Below are 17,679 nucleotides of genomic sequence, written 5' to 3'. Positions count from 1 at the left end.
GCTTGAACCAGACAATGACATTTTAGAAGATGTGTTCGAACCTCGTCCTCCACGAGAGCCGTTCTTACACAACGAGGCACCTGCCAATGCGAGAAGAGATGGAATGGCAGCGATGATGAACAATTGATTTTTGTTTTTAACAGTGATTTGTGTATATACTTGATTTGCATCTTGTTTTAACAGTGATTTGTGTATATATTCTTGATTTGTATTTTGTTTTAACAGTGATTTGTGTATATAGTTGATTTGCATTAGTTTTCTCCAACTTTTGACTTTTTGCATTGTGTGCTCATTTGAAGAGAAATAAAAAAGCAAAGTTTGTTTATTTTTTCCACACTCAAAAACATTTCTCACTAAACACACATAACTTTTCAAGTACTTTGGCTTATACAAAAACAAGAAATTGTGCAAATTTGAACAGTGCAAATTACCATACAATTGTAAACATGAACACAATTACCCTGAACTTATAGAAACTTATTAAAAAAAAAAAAAGATAACAAGGCCTAAAAATTCACATCCAACTTGGCTACATTTTGTCCACCATTTTCTCAAACAGTTCAAGGAGCCTGTCTGTCTTCCTCTCACTCTCCTCATGTCTTCTCTGCTCCTTGGCTGATTCCTCTTTCAGAAATTCCAGCAGATGGTGAGACTTCCCTTTCTTTTTTCGTGGGGAGGGTGATTCTGGGGGAGGCGTGGGCTGTGTGATGGTGGAGGATGGAGTGGCGGCGCTGGCAGGAGTGGAAGATACAAGTGAAGCTGAAGAGGATGCCCCAGATGAGCTTGGCTCCACCATTTCCTAGTGTTTTAAAATAAAGAAAATTGTAACTTGTGACATTCTTAAAAATACATAATTTTAAAAAGTAATAACTTACCATCAATACGGCTGTTGGATCCTGTGAATAAGAAGCAACAACTACAGGGGGGTCCACCGACGGTCTGGATCCCAGCACCCTGTGCATCTCTTCAAAATAGGGCCAGTTGGCAGCAGTGGTTTCCCCTCCTCTGTGCCGGAGAGAGACTTTACAAGTTTCAGGTCCTGCAACAAGAAATGATGGATATTAGAAATGATAGAAATGACCTTAGAAATTACTTTTGTTTTTTAATAATGGTATTATTATTTACCTTGTATTTCTTTTTCAGGTTCTCCCACTTTTTGGAAGCTTGCTGGGCTGTAACTTCCCCTTCCAAGCCATTGTCTTTCAAGAATGTCCTAAAGTAATACATATATGTTTATATAAACAGGTTTTATTGCTAACATATTATAGCTTAGACGAATAATATAACTTACTTCCACTGTGTTTTGGCGCTGTATTTGGATTTCAAGAACTTCTCTTCATTTTCACCTCTGAATTGAATTAGAAGTCAGGTTTCATCGGGGTCCCTGTGTCAAACATATTACGTTAAAAGCATGATAAAATATGACGTTAATACAGTGATTAGTGCTCTTCAGAAGTTACAAATTTACGATCGGAAACGGTGCTACGCAGCGCTAAAACGTTGATCCATGACTGGGACACTGTCACGCTAGTTTATCTACACATTTCAGTAAAGAAAATGCACTTTTTATAGCTTTTTAAATAGTATACAGAAAGCAATCTTACATTTGTGCGACTCCTCGGTGGGCGCCATGTTTTTTTTTTTCTGGCCAATGTGAAACTCCGCCTACCCCTATAGAGAATAGGGAGCATCGATGCAGACTTCGCTGAAAGGGGTGAAATAGCCCCTCCCCTCTCCCCTACCCCTATTCAAAAAGGAGAATTGGGATAGCCCTGAAGCCTCGTGAACGCGCATATCAAAGGGTAGGGCTGAGGGGTGGGGGGGTAAGGGGTAGAATTGGGATTGGCCCTTAATCAAACCATAGTCCAAGATACTTGAATTCTTTAACTCTTTCAATATTTTGACCATATATTTTCAGATTAATATTTCTAATATTGCTTTTCTTTGTGAAAATCATATAGCACGTCTTACTCACTGACATTTTAAAGCCCCAGTTGTAGGACCACTCCTACTTTATTAATGGCACCCTGAATTATATCAACAGCATAATTAACATTTTTGGCCCTTTTCCAGATAGCGCCGTCGTCAGCATACAGCAGAGATCCTATGCCACTGCCCATATTCCGAAAAATATCATTGATCATTATATTAAACAATATTGGGCTAACAGAGCTACCTTGAGGGATTCCATTAGAAGTGCTATATTCCTCTGACACTGCATCATCTACCCTTACTTTAAAGGTGCGATCAGACAAATAGTCAAGAATCCAGTTATATAATCTCCCTCCAATACCTATGCTTCCCAGTTTTATAAGCAATCCTTCTCTCCACATAGAATCATATGCCTTTTCTATATCAAAATAAACTATAACCATCGCTTCTTTACAGTTAACAGCTTTTTCTGCTTCATTACTGACTTTCACCAGGGCATCTGTTGTCGCCCGCCCTCTCCGAAATCCACATTGATAAGAACTGAACAGGCCTCTTTGCTCCAGATAATATGATAATCTGTCAACAATCATCTTTTCCATCCGCTTTGCTAAATGAGACGTTAGGGCTATCGGACGATAGTTTCCTGCATCAGCTGAATCCTTGCCAGGTTTACTGAATGGCAGAATAATTGAACTTTTCCAGCTCCTCGGCAGCTTGCCTTCACTCCAGACTTTGTTAAATAGCCTAAGAACATAGCTCAGTGCTTCATCAGGGAGGTGTCTAAGCATTGCATAACATAACTGGTCCTGCCCAGGGGCTGAAAAGCCACTTCCAAGCAGAGCTTTTTTAAGTTCACCCATAGTAAAGTCCATATCTTGCGGAGTAGGCTCCCTATTCTTTTTCTGTGTCGCATCTGGGTGTCTCTCTAGGACAGGGGTCGGCAATTAGCGGCCCGCGGGCCAAATGTGGCCCGCCGAACCGTCCAATCTGGCCCGCGAGAGGATCCCAACACGCGCGCGCACAAACGCATTAACGCACTCATTACCCAGGGCCCTCGACCGGACGCACGCACCCCTGTGAGAGTGCGATATCTGTCATTGTGTTGCAATAGACAATCTTCGAGGGATGTGTTGTTTTGTTGTGGTTGCCGGTTTGTCACTGAAAAAAAAAGAGGAGTGGCGCCTCGTCTGGTGAACAGAGAGCGCAAGTGAGCGCTGCACCGAGCTCACTGTGTGTGTTTATTCTCCAGTAAGTTTGAGTGTGTGTTTCACAAAGTCAATGTAATGACGCGATTGTCGCTCAACATTGAGCGGCGGACGGTGAGCGATGACGCGGTGAGCGGCCGGCGGCCAGCGTTTCAAGGGAAAAATTTGCGCGCCCGTCGACTTGCACTGCCACTCGCTGCCGCCCGCCGCTCCATCGCTCGTCGCTCGAGTTGAAATAATTGAACCTTTCAAGTGAATTTGCGCCAGGACAGCCTATCAGCATGGAGCTCTTCACGGACGTGCTGACGCAGGGCAGCAGGGCTCCGACCAGGCAGAACAGTTGGCATGATGCCAAGGCGAGCGGCGTGCGCGATCTCACTTGTTCACCGCTTCTGGTGGAAACACAGCGTCAGCCTGAAGCAGCGCTGGAACCGGCCGTCCGGGCGCAGCTCCTGCAGAAGACGGTGGAACTCACCGAGCTCTGACCGCCTCCAGGGCAGCAGGCAGAAGCGATGCCGCCGCCTCGCTGCAGCTGGAGGCGACTTCCTCATGTCAGATACAGAGCAGCGACGGTGGCAGGCGGAGCATCTCAATCTCTATTTGTAAAAGTACTACTCGTTTTCATAAAAGTGCTGAACAGTAAAAACAGTAATAAAAACAAAAAAGAACAAAACCCGCACCATCGATCATTTTGCGCGCGCACACACACGTCATACACACAGACAGCCGGGTGCACACAGGACTGTGGGACAAACATCAGAAGAATCCTGTCCACTGCTGCTGTCAGGAGACGGTGATGAGGAGCTGTGATGTTTCTGCAGGATGTTCTGTGTTGCATATTTGTAGCAGCGTGACGCGTCTCGCGAATGAATTCACACGCCAGCGAAAAGTTTTGCATGTAGCGCGGCGCGGTGTCATTTGTTGCGCTGAGATGACTACCACTATAAACACCTGCGAACTTTCTCCCCAGTAAATCAGCCTTTTCTTTATTTGTGACAGCCCGGTAATCTCCATCTATTAGGACAGGAATTTTATTACATCGTTTCTTTCCCAGCATCTTCCTCACCATTGCCCACACCTCTTTTAGCTTGATCTCACTTCCAGTTGTAGAGCAGAACTGTCTCCAGGAGTTCCTTTTAGCAGATTTGATAACTTTCCTTGCTAATGCCACCTTCCTTTGATATTCCAAAATGCTGTCTTGGTTAAAACCCTTTCTTAGGTTCCTACGAGCACGGTTTCTGTCTTTGATGGCGGCTGTACATTCATCGTTCCACCAGGGGAACACTTTTCTCTTATATCCACCACATTTTTTAGGTATAGACTGAGAAGCTGCATTCAGAATCATATTAGAAACGCTCTCATTGCATTGCTCAGCATCTCCCTGCATAGTCAGCTTCTCACAGAGCTCTAAGCAACATGTCTGGATCTTGTCCCACACTGCCTGGGCCAAACACCATCTATCCACTAAAATACTCTCTTGAGTATACACTTCAAAGTTAACTGAACAAAGAATTGGGAAATGATCACTACCTATATTATTATTCAGGACAGTCCACTCACAGAGGTTGCTTAGATTTCCAGAGACTAATGTTAGATCCAAGCATGACTCGCAATTTCTTACTATATCCACCCTCGTTGCTTTGCCATCATTCAGGCAGACAAGTGACCTTTCCTCCATCATTTCTTCCATCACCTCTCCGTTTAAATCTGTGGCTGTGTTCGAAACCGCATACTGTCTACTCCATCCTTCCATACTCATACTATCCATCCTGCATCCTGCTTACTCAGTCCATCAAACAGTATGCGAAGCGTTTACACTACAGCATACTACATAATAACCCACAATGCATTGCACTTCTTCCATGAGCAGAAATCGATCTGCTCAAGCTGATTTCACTTTAATTCTAAACTCGTCAAATGTATAACTTCATCGAGATTTTTTTTTAAATTAGGCGACAAAGTGGTGGTTTAGAGCCCGAGTGTGTCGTTTATCTGTCCGAATATCAGCCGTTTATGATTTTGTTCGGACGAATTCGGTGAAATTCAAGCCAGCCGCAGTGAGCAACGCACTTCCGGTTATTTTCACCAAAATAAACCACCCCTTTCCCTTTCTCATGCAAAACAACCTCAGTGATAAATCTGTGCTTTTACTTTGAAAACAAGAAGGCAATCTTTCAGCAATATATCTCACTTAACATCACCGTTTGGACCGGTGTCCCGTTAACGGACCACTTATTATGCCAATTACGATGCTTTACCGACGGAGAGTTTTTTCGGCTCTTCAACAAAGATCGGCTCGCCGTCTTCGGTGCATCATGGTTGCTTTCAGCAGGGACTAGTTCTCAGATGTAAGGGTTTTTTTTGTTTTTTTGTTTTTTGTTTTTACTATTTTTAATCATTGTCAATCCAATCAGAAATCTGGTAACATAACATACCTACGAGCACAAACAATGGAGGGAAGATTAAATCTAGAACCATACTCAGCTTGCTAAATGTACATCATGAAGAAACAGTCATTGTGAACTGAATAAAGTTTATTCAAATGTCCGTCGCGTTGCATCTTGGGCAATTTCAGTATGAGTAGTGAACACACGATGTCTACTCAACATTTCTGGCGAATGCAGTACGCATCCGGGAACTTCTCGCATACTCAAAATCGCATACTGCCAGTGTAAACACACTGCATACTCAATAAGTTAGTATGAGTAGTAGGTAAGTATGCGGTTTCGAACACAGCCTGTGTGTTTACTTCCCCAAAGAGAATTGTGGGCATTAAAGTCTCCACACCAGATTTCTCGCCTTTCCACTGTAGCAGATATGTCCAGAAACGTTTGCTGTGTCAGCTTCTTGCATGGGTTGTAAAAATTGACAATTGTAACATCACCTCTGGGGCTGCACACCTTAATCACTACACATTCCTGCTCTCCAGAAGCCCCCGCCACCCTGAAAGCCATACAGTCTTTAATAAATGTTAAGCAGCCACCACCAGGAGACTCTTTCCTATCCCACCTAACTGCTGCGTAACCCGGAAGAACAAAATCCAAATGCGGTCTTAACCATGTTTCTTGGACACAAATGACATCAAGAGTCTTTTCCATATCTGCAATAACCTTTTTGAATTCTTGACCGTTTGCAATTAAACTCCTGGCATTCCACTGTAGAATATGGAACACCATTAGCACCCTAATCAGCAGTAGTCTCATTTCCATCGTTTGATTTAACCAACTCATTCATCTTCCTAATTTCTCCTTCTTTGATCGCTAGGAACTTAATTGCTGCCTCCATCACGCCACTGATTCTGTCCCTTCTTCTTTCCCTTCTAACTGCCACTTCGATTACTTGACATATGAAGGCAACCAGGCTAACCTTGTCCACAGTATACATGTCTTTATTGATGGTTCTGGAACCTTCCTCACCTTCCAGCATTCTCTGTCTCAGCGGCGCAGGCGGACCTGAGACTTGCAGTCTTGCGAGGGGGCAAAGGGTTTGACACTGTAGCAGATGGATGACCGACTGTTTCAGTTTGCTTCACTTTTTTGACTGCGTCTGCATAAGACACTTGGTTTGTTACTTTATACTTCATAACTTCTCTGGCTTGGATTTGGGCTGGGCAGCCACCATAGGCGGCACTATGCTCCCCACCACAATTACAGCATTTAACTTGAGCCTCTTTGTCACATTTACCATACTCATGCTCCCCTCCGCATCTGGCACATCTCAGTTTCCCTCTGCACTGTGAAGCTGTATGCCCAAATCTTTGACACTTGAAGCACCTGAGAGGAGCTGGAATAAATTCCCTGACTTCATAACTGACCAATCCCACAATAACATGTTTAGGAAGAGCATTTTTGAAATCCAGTACCACCGATAAGCTGTCGCTTTTAAAACCATTCTTCCTTCTTTGAAGCCGTTCCGCTTTCACCACTTTCCCACCTTTCACTTCTGCAATGAGTTCATCCATGGACACTGTTAGAGGGACGTCCCGAATCACTCCTCTCAGCTTAGCAGCACTCCCTGGAACATGAGCATTAACTTTTTTACCACACAAACAATCCAGACGTAGAAACGCATCTCTCTGTGCTTTATTATTTGCAAAAATCAACAGCCGCTTGTTGTTCAGAAACTTAGCAAACTTAATTTTACCCATTTGTTTTTCTACTTGTTTAGCCATTTTAATTGGGTGGAACTGAACATCTTCTTTAAATGTAATCATCACTTTCCACTCATTCTGCTCATCCCCAGAAGACTGATCATCGTGGCTTGTTTTAGCTCTTCTCGTAGCCTCTTCGACCTCCGATTCAGATGACTGACTGTCTGACTGCGCATTTCTAGTTTTCCTCTTCCTATTAACCACTTGCCATGGGTTCAGATCACCCTCTCCGTCCATACAATCACCGTCATCGATACAGTCACGTTGTTGTCGCTGTTGCTTCTTGCCAAACTTGCTTCACTTTCATCTTCCGTAATGTCCTCAATCAGTTTCTGGTTTATCAGGTCTCCCCATTTGGCTACCATCTCTGGCAAGCCAGCGACGAGACCCCGCTCTGAAAACCGCCGAGGAAAGTCCCGCCAGCCGTGCTGTCAAACCGTCCGAGCTCCAACCCGCTGATTTCCTCCCGGCAACAACCGGAGCCGCTCCGTTTGTGACGTAAGCCCGGAAAGGTCTATTTATTTTGTGTGTTATGAAGTAAAACTCCATGTCATTGTAAATGTGATTGCTCGTCGGGACTCAGATGATGCTTAAAATTAAAATCATGACTATTTAATCCATGAAATTTCCAAAAGATTGACCTGTTTTTGTTTTTCTCCACTGTTTCTTATGAGTGAATCTAAACTCCATGCAGCAGAACAAACCACAGCAGTGACATGGAGTGGGGCTCCCTCTGGAGGAGGATTGTGTTGTCTTTGCTCCAAAGGTTTTCGTCCACAGTTGAGCTGTTTCCTGTCACTGTGGGCTGCAGAGCACAGTAGTACACAGCAGAGTCAGACAGCTCAAGCTTCTGGATCTTCAGAGGAACTGATCTCAAGCTGGAATCCAGTGTGCATGAATATTTTTCTTCATCCTCTGTTTTCCCCTCACCGAGCTTAAAGCGACTCAGGATGAATTTGGGGCTTTTGTTTCCTTCCTGTTTGTACCACAAGAGATACTCATTTGAACCATAACTGGTGTTATAGAGACAGTCCAGTGTTACTGAGTGTCCTTCATCAGCAGTCACTTCTCCTCTTGGTTGCAGCACGTTGTCTTTTTGAGCTCTGCATCCTGTAAAACACCAACAAACAGTGTGAGTGTGCTGCTAGAGAATCATGTCCATGTTGGGTTGATGTGAGAGAAACAGAGTTGTGTTCATACCAAGGCTCATAGCAGCCAGCAGCACTGAGATGAACAGAGGCCTCATATCTGCAGTGATGAGTAACTGTGAGCTCCAGCAAGTAGAAAGAAGGCTGTGATCTCTCTGTTTAGTCTTCATCAGCACTCAGCTGGTGGATGAGGAGGAGGAGCCTGATCACAGTGACAGGACTCCTTCACAGCTCTGTCTTCTTCCTCCTGATCATCACGTCACACTGAACACACACTTCTGCTGCTCAGACTGACAGCAGCAGCTTGAAGGTGGAGCAGCTCCAGCAGCAGCAGAACATCTGGTCAGGTGTCACTGCCTCCTGCTCTCCTCCAGTCTCAGGTGTGCTGGACACTGCCAGGTTGGATGAAGCTCTGACATCCATCCAGGACTTGATGGAGAGATGAGATGAGTCCTTTGTCCTGAGAATCCTTCAGGGTTCAGTCAGAGGAGCTGGAGGAAGTGTTGGTCAACAGGGAGCTCTTCGCCGTTCGACCTGCCCCCTGCGCATACATGTCAATGGCGTGCACTGACCCTGGTTCAGTGTGGCGTAGAAGGATGGAGCGTCGTTGCAGAATGGCGGAGAAGAATGTTTGGGGCTTTACTTACCGGTGAGTGCGCCAGAACTTGGCGTAGTGCAAATAAAGAAAAACGAAGAAACGAAGCGCTGAGGACAGGTGACTCCAGGAACACACTGGACGCAGAAGCACCGCGCGCATCGCGTCTCTGCTCCCTCCTCCAATGGGGTGGGAGCTGGGCGGAGCCTTGGGGAGATGCGACATTCGTGCTACATGCTAGTTTTCCAAGATCGCCAACCCTAGTTTTAAATCGAGATGAAATGTTTTAAACAACTGGCTCTGAGAAAAGGGCAAATTCTGTTTCCTGCTTCCTGAAGAAGAGAAGCATCAGACATCTCCTGGATGTGTCCCTGCATTCAGACTCATTCTTTACATGACAAGGATCTGTTTTTATTTAAATGTATTGATGAATGAGTGACCTTGGATTTAAATGTGAAAGTGTTGGAACTGAAATGACACAGAATACTGTTCCAAGAAATTCCACTGGAGGGCGCTGTTCTAAAGGACGTTCGTTTTGATGTGAACCTCCTCAGTGAGCAGCTGTCAGGTTTTTGTAGAGAGGTTGTGTGTTTCCTGTCACTGTGGGCCTCACAGCACAGTAGTACACAGCAGAGTCAGACACTGCAGCAGAGGAGATGATCAGATGGATTTGTTTCTCTGTCACCTTGATCTCCAGTCCTGGAACTGGATTATTTATCACTGATCCTGATCCGAAGTGAGAGATGAGAAACTGTGGAGGTTTTCCTGGATATTGTCGATACCAGAAGAAGTTATCTGAAGATAAAAGTTTTTGGTACTCATAGACCAGAGAAACGTTGCTGCCTGACAAACTGAGCTCTTCATTCTTGATTGGTTTGAGGTCTTCACAGATGATGTCTGCAGGGAAACAAAGACAAAGGAATCTTAAAGTTAGTGAGCAGCTTTGTATTTTCTCTGCTTTCTTGTGTAACATTGAAACATCAGTGAATAAATGATGAGATGTGAATCCAGCTGTCAGTGAACAGAAGAGGAAGAGATGAATTGTAGACTTACCAGTGAATGTATGGAGGAGCAGCAGTGACACTAAAAGCATCATGTTCAACTAAAAGTGCTCAGTGATCCTCAGAGTGAACTTTGTAAAGTGTGTGTGGTTTCTCATGGTGACAGCCAGGTTTCTCTGTTTGGACAGGAAGTCCCTCCTCCTCATCATGTCACAGTGACAGATGTGAGAGCAGCAGGTTGGATCTTCATCTACCAGCACTGTCCTCAAACACACCAATGTGAACGTTTCCCTCTCTTCACCTTTTCAGAAACATCTCAGCTCCTCCCTCAATGTCTGATTGTCTCAGAATTTTAACAATTTGTGAACTTTAGAAGGTTTGATCTTCATTAAAAATACTCCAATGTTTTTGGACGTGGAGTTAAAAGAAAAAGAATTCAGCGAAACTTTTGTTAGTTTCAAACATCCCAGAAAGAAAAGTTCAGGCTGGAATGATAAAACATGGTGGAGGTATCATCATGCTATGAGGCTGCTTTTCCATCTCTCCTGCTGGAAACACTGACTGCACCTAAAGAATGATGAGATCAAATCACATGAGTCAAGTCAAACCTCCTCTGCAGTCAGGAGTAGGGCTGGGTACCGTTTAACGGTACCTCAGTGGTACCGACCTCAGAACTTCAGTATATACTGGTCCCAAACATGAGATGTGCGTACGGGTATCAGTTTCGGTTCTTAAAGTGGCTGCGTGGTCAATGAACATGCGCGGAAACAATCATTCAGTTCCTCTCTTTTACTGAAAAAACGGTGCATCGCATCATTGAACATATCACCACGTCGTTCTCACACTCTTTTTCTAACAACATGCAGAGAGAGCCTGCAGCACTGCAGCCCTTCTTCCTCTGTGGTGTCTGTTTAAAATAAGGTTGAACATGCAAACAGCACACCTAGTGGCATGAAGTGCAAAGGCGGTCATGGCGTCGTCTGTGCGCCGTGAAGGCAGGTTCCGAAAAAAGCACCTTTCGAAAAAGTACTTGTACCTGAAAAATATCTAACGGTACCCAGCCCTAGTCAGGAGGGAGACACTGGACTGAAACCTTTATTGTTGGTTTAATTTATCATTGTTGTATCAGGAGGTGGATTTTTAAACACTTGACCTCTGGAAGAAGCAGCAGAAGAAGAACTTCATGTTTGACTTCAATAATCTCACACTGGATCCAGAGTGAAACAGAGAGTGAGTCCCTCTAGTGGATGTAGAGGAGGATTGTGTTGTCTTTGCTCCAAAGGTTTTCGTCCACAGTTGAGCTGTTTCCTGTCACTGTGGGCTGCAGAGCACAGTAGTACACAGCAGAGTCAGACAGCTCAAGCTTCTGGATCTTCAGAGGAACCGATTTGTCTTTGAGCTCAGCACCAAATCTGCTTGTGGGGAAATCTGCAGCATTGTCCGCAGTTGTTAAAACACGTTTCAGCATGTACTCTGGATAACTGTTCACTGATTGTTTGTACCAGAACAAATATGGATATGAATCACTGGTCTCAAAAGTACAATTCAGTGTAACTGAGTCTCCTTCAGCAGCAGGAACATCTCCTGATGGCTGCATCACTTTGTCTTCTCCTTTACACTCTGGAGAAGAAGAGAACATGCAGAGAAGAGAGGAATCAATACAGATGATTGACTGAAGGAGAACAATTAGTATTGAAGAGTTTTCAATAAATGTCAAGCATGAATGATTTTTTTCACAAGGTAACAAACATCAGCATAAATGCTGGAGTGTGATTTAGTGGATCCTGAACATTCAAAGTTCTTCATGTAGAGCTCAGTGATGTGTTCAAGTGTTTGAAGAGGAAACATGTAGAGTTTTGTATCTTACCAAAGAAAAGAGCAGCAAGAAGAATCCACAGCCAATGTTCCATGTGTCCAACAAGGTTTCAGTCACCAGGAGAAAGTAGCTGATGTTCAGCACTCAGTGTGACAATAGTTGTCTTCACAGCAGCTCTTCTTATTGACACAATGGTTGAACACAGTGCAGAAGTAGAGCAGCAGCTGCTGGATCATGTGGCCCTCTAGTGGAGCTCCAAAGTTGACTTGAACAGTGTGAAAAAAGTCTTCCAGCAGCTTGTCAGAGAGTCACTGACAGACTTTCAGCAGCTCTTTCACTCATTCAGAGGAGGGAACCTCAGAGGGGTTTAATGACTGGAGTCCAGACAGTTGGGGAGTGAATCAGAAGTTAGCAGATATGAAACTGCAGCCATCACAACTTCATTTTTGATGAATTAATTTAAAAAAGAGAGAATATTTAAATTGAAAGCAACACCATCTGTTTGCCATCAGAACATGAATGTACTGTGAATGTTGGATGATTAAATGCACCTGACTGACTTTAAGACAAAGTTTTGAACATATATTGGCCACTGCAGTGTATGAGGCACAGGTGTCCAGGCCCTTCTGGATTCTCAGAACATTCATTAAAATAAATAAGTACAGCAGCCTACCAGAACAGTCATTAATCACTGTGGTCATCCTGCTCCTGCACACTGAAGTCCTCCATTTCAGTGTTGGAGTTGAACAGCCTCAGCTGTGCTTCAGTGCAGCGGCAAACTGATCTCACTGTCTTGAGACTTTATGGTGGAGCGTATGAGCCTGGGAGTGACCTTTGACCAGGACTTATCCTTTAACTCCCACATTAAACAGGTCTGCAGGACCTCCTTCTTTCACCTGCGTAATATTTCTAAAATCAGGAACATGTTGACTCAAAATGATGCTGAGAAATGAATCCATGCATTTGTTCCCTCCAGAGTAGACTATTGTAATTCCTGTTATCAGGGGAACAACAACTGCCTGAAAGTCTTCAACTGGTTCAAAATGCTGCAGCAAGAGTTCTGAGAATAACCAGCAGGAGAGATCACATCAGTCCAATATTAGCTTCTCTTCACTGACTTCCTGTAAATCTAGAATAGGATTTAAAATCCTTCTCTTCACCTTTAAAGCTCTGAACAACCAGGCCCCATCATATCTTAAAGAGCTGTTAGTCCCATAATGCCCCAGGAGAACGCTTTGTTCTCAGAGTGCTGGTCTGCTGGAGGGTTCAGGTTCTCTGAAAGTAGAACAGGAGGCAGAGCTTTCAGCTATCAGGAAGCAGCTCCCAGCTTCTGTTAGGGAGGCTGACACAGTCTCTGCTCTCAAGGTGAGACTCTTCAGTAAATCTTACAGTGAGGGCGACTTCAGGCCTTCCTGGACCATTTTCTTTGGGGTGTTGCTGTCGGCTGGGAGCTTTCTCTCTCTCTCAGTGTCTGTGGGATTGACAGTTCACTCCTTTATTATGTTTTCCTCTCTGCACAGAGATGTGTTTATTTGTACTAACAGCATTTTATAGTGAGCAGTGTACATTTGTCTTCTAATCCCGACCGCGTTTGCAAAGTATGGATGAAAACAAATGCTGGTCTGCAGTGTGCACTGCCACAATGTATGTGATTTTAATTTAGAATTTAAATTATCTGGTAGGCTCATCAGCACAACATTTTCTGACCTACATGTCGCAGGTTCAAATGCATCAAATTCCCACGTCCAGTTCATGCTCTGGCAGCTGTCCAGGGTGCTGAACCAGGTGACCAGGACAGTTTTACAGACATTACAGTCCTGCTCAGAGTTTTTGTGAGCTGTTTCCTAATCACACATGCTGCTGTTCAGGGACTGGTCAGGAGGACTCGGGAGCAGACGGGGAACAGACAGAACAGAAACAGGTGTACTGCGCTCCTCGCAGCCAGGACGGAACAGGAACAGGTGGGACGGGAAACAAAAGTTCAAGTCTCTCAGCGGGATCCAAAAACTCAAAACTCAGCGGGATACAAAAACACAGGTCTGTCAGTGGGATCCAAACTCAAAAGGCTCCCGAACAGAAAGGGCTGGACCTCCTCCCTCCCCAAAGCCATCCGGGAGAGGAGGAGCAGGGACTGGATCACCGTGAGCTGGAGATCCGGAGGCGAGCTGCAGAGGGCTGCAGACGGCAGCGCTGGAGCCAACCAGGAGCGACAGGCGGGTGGGTCGCCGCCACTATCGGGGCGAAGGCTCAGGGGGGAGGCCCGCTGCTTCAGGAGGACAAAACTCACTGCCTGCTGGTCCAGTGCTGTTCGGTGCGTTCTGTCACGGTGCGAGGATGGAAGGACCCTCGCGCTGGCAGTCAGGCAGAGTTCAGCTTGTTCATTTCCAGGCGCAGGGAAACAGGAATGACAATCAGGAGAGTCAGGGCATGAAGAAATGAGAAAACAAAAGCAAAACCGGCCCAGAGCACCCCCACATGGCCGGAGGGGCACAGGGCGTGACAGCCTCACTTTTCTTGTGTTTGGACTTCTCTGGTTTCTGGGAACTTGCTGGTTGTTTTGACCTGGCTCTGGATTGTCTCCTCGATACTTCTGCTTGTGATCCCATCAACCTGGTTTGGACCATTGACTGTGAAAAAAATGTGCAGAGCTAATGTGATGTCCTCCATGGCGTTTCTGAAATCCCATTTTGAAGCTTCCAGCAGGACGTCTCCATACTGAACACTTGAAACCAGATGTAAATGTGATTGGTCAAGTCTGTCACGTGACCACATCACCTGGACAGAGGAGGAGCAGTGATAGGGTGATTTCTACAAAACTGCAGCTCATAAGATAAAATCAACACTTGATTTTTATTAAAAAGGAAGAAGGTCAAGCAAGCTGACACGTTTGTAGAAACTAGAGATAGAGACCAGAACATGTTCTGAAAAAGAACTTTTAATGTGTTTATTGACACAATGCATTTTGACATTTTTGACTGTGTTCCTCCAGGATGCACGGAGTAGATCTAGATAACCGAGGGAGGACTGACTTCCAGACTGCTGACACATTAGACACTGGATTGCTCACGCTGCTGACAGCCTGGTTGATACTCCTTCCATCAGGTCACAAACAGGGCTCAGTGGACGGAGGTTAGGGTTAGCACAGCCCTGCTGACACCTCTACACACCCTAACAGGAGCACACACACTGCCGTTGATCTTCAGCACACTCTCAATGTCCCTGTACAGCACCTGGATCTTAGCTGTGAAACCAGCGCTGGACCCAGAACCTTCCATGACCCTCCAAAGGAAGCTGTGTTCAACACGGTCAAAAGCCTTTTCCTGGTCTACTGAAACCAGACCAGCATCCATGTCCAAAGAACTAGAGACTTCCAAAACGTCCCGAATCAGGTGGACGTTGTCCACCATGGACCTGCCGGGGACACAGTCGGTCTGATCCCGGTGGAGGACCTGCTCCATAGCCCTCCCCAGCCTGGAGGCCAAGACCTTGGACAGGAGTTTGTAATCCACACAGAGCAGGACCCGGGAGGCCAGGTCCTGATGTCCTGCAGGTTCCCCTTCTTGGGGAGCAGCGTGAGGACTGCTCTCCTGCAGGACACTGGCAAGGAACCAGAGGCCAGGCACTCGTTGTGGACGTCCAGGACATCCCTACCCAGGATGTCCCAGAACGCCTTGTAGAACTCGGCGGTGAGCCCGTCGATCCCAGGAGACCTGCCCGGTGGCATCGCCTGCAGCTCCGCCCACAGCTCCTGCATGTCCAGGCAGGCCTCCAGTTCTGTGTTGGTCTCCTCAGAGACACGAGGCAGTCCCCTCAGGAACCCCTCCAGGACTCCAGTCCCCTCAGGAACCCCTCCAGGACTCCAGTCCCCTCAGGAACCCCTCCAGGACTCCAGTCCCTTCAGGAACCCCTCCAGGAGCTCCAGTCCCCTCAGGAACCCCTCCAGGAGCTCCTGCTCCTCCGTGAACTCACTCCCGTACAGGGAGGAGTAGAAGCCCACCGCCGTCCTCCGTATCTGGCATGGATCGGTGATCTCCTCCCCCGTGTCTGAGAGCGATGGATCACTGAGAGCAGTGGATCACTGAGAGCAGTGGATCACTGAGAGCAGTGGATCACTGAGAGCAGTGGATCACTGAGAGCAGTGGATCACTGAGAGCAGTGGATCACTCTCCCTGTCCGGCCTTTTTCTCCAGACTAAAGAAGAAGCGAGAGGGAGCATCCATCCCTGTGATGGTCTGGTACCGGGTCCCTGTGATGGTCTGGTACCGGGTCCCTGTGATGGTCTGGTACCGGGTCCCTGTGATGGTCTGGTACCGGGTCCCTGTGATGGTCTGGTACCGGGTCCCTGTGATGGTCTCGTACCGGGTCCCTGTGATTTTCTGGTACCAGGACCGAACCAGTGCGCCCTGCACTTTAACGTTCAGCAGGTCGGCTAAAGCCATTTTTTTCCTTTTGAGGTTTTCAAAGTCACCTGGATTTCCTGTGGACTCACTTAAATGCTCCAGTTCCACTATCTGGGTCTCTAGATCCTTCATAGATCTGGTGATATCACTGGTGACATTGAGGCTGTGCTGCTGACTCAGGAGTCTGATCTGGTCTTACCGTGGTCCCACCACTGCCTCAGACTGCTAAAATCTCCCTTCCTCTGTCTGAAACCCTCCCAAAAAAACATTAAAGCCTCCCTAAAACTTCTTCCTCCACCTGTTTAGCCCAGGAGGCGCTCCTGCCTGCTTCCCCTCCTCCCTCCTCCATCGCTTTTTCTCCCTTCTCCCTTTCCACCTGCTCCTCCTCCACCACTTTCCCTCCCTGCTCCTTTTCCACCTCCTCCTCCACCACTGTCTCCCCCTGATCCTCCTCCACCTGTCCCTCCACCTCACCTTGCTTCTCCTCCCCTCCCTCACCCACTTTTTTTCCTGTCTTTTCTCTTTTTCCCCTCCACCTCCGCAGTGTTGTTTACATTAGTGTCCCTCCACCCGGCAGACTCGCTCCCCCCCCCTGCCTCCACCCGCTGCTCCACCCGGTGTGTTTACACTCCTCCCCCCGTGCTCGGTGCTCTCCTGTGGGGCCACGACAGATCTCCTCCTCGGGAAGGTCCGAGGAGCCGCCGTCGGCCGCTCGGACCGAGCCGGGGCCGCCGGGACCCCGGGAGCCCGGAGCCCGGAGCCGCCGTTGATGGGGGGACCCCCCAGGCGTTGGCCCGCGGCGGCAGCGCCGGGCTCCGCGGAACCCGGTCCCGCCGGGCCCGCCTCCGCCGAGCCGGACTCAGCAGAGCCAGATTCTGCTGAACCAGATGGAGCAGACGCAGCCGGGCAGGCCCTGATGGTGTCCCTCCTGTCCACAGCTGGACAGGCCCTGATGGTGTCCCTCCTGTCCACAGCTGGACAGGCCCTGATGGTGTCCCTCCTGTCCACAGCTGGACAGGCCCTGATGGTGTCCCTCCTGTCCACAGCCGAAGCACTTCATGCCAGCTGAGCTCGCGAACACAACGTAATCATAATTATTTACTCTCACGTGGAACCGGAGGTCCAGCTCCTCGCTCTAGTTATTGAGGATCATAAATCCGTGTCTTCTGGGACACACGGCGTTCTTCAGCAGCTGAGACTCACATCCAGACAGGATGTCCTTCACCGAGGACACCACCTTTCCAGATCTGGACAGCTCGCGGATCAGAAGCTCATCTGACACGAAGGGAGGGACGTTGGACAGGACGACCCGGACAGCAGGCTGAGACAGCGGCTGGACCGGGACCAACCTGTCCGCGACGGTAATGCCCGACTCCACCACAGCGTTAGCCTGCTCCACCTGGTCCAGGAAGACCACCACAGCGTTAGCCTG

The sequence above is a fragment of the Salarias fasciatus genome, chromosome 18 (assembly GCF_902148845.1).
Source record: "Salarias fasciatus chromosome 18, fSalaFa1.1, whole genome shotgun sequence".
In the NCBI taxonomy this organism is placed as follows: Eukaryota; Metazoa; Chordata; class Actinopteri; order Blenniiformes; family Blenniidae; genus Salarias; species Salarias fasciatus.
Note: the sequence above shows the minus strand (reverse complement) of the source record.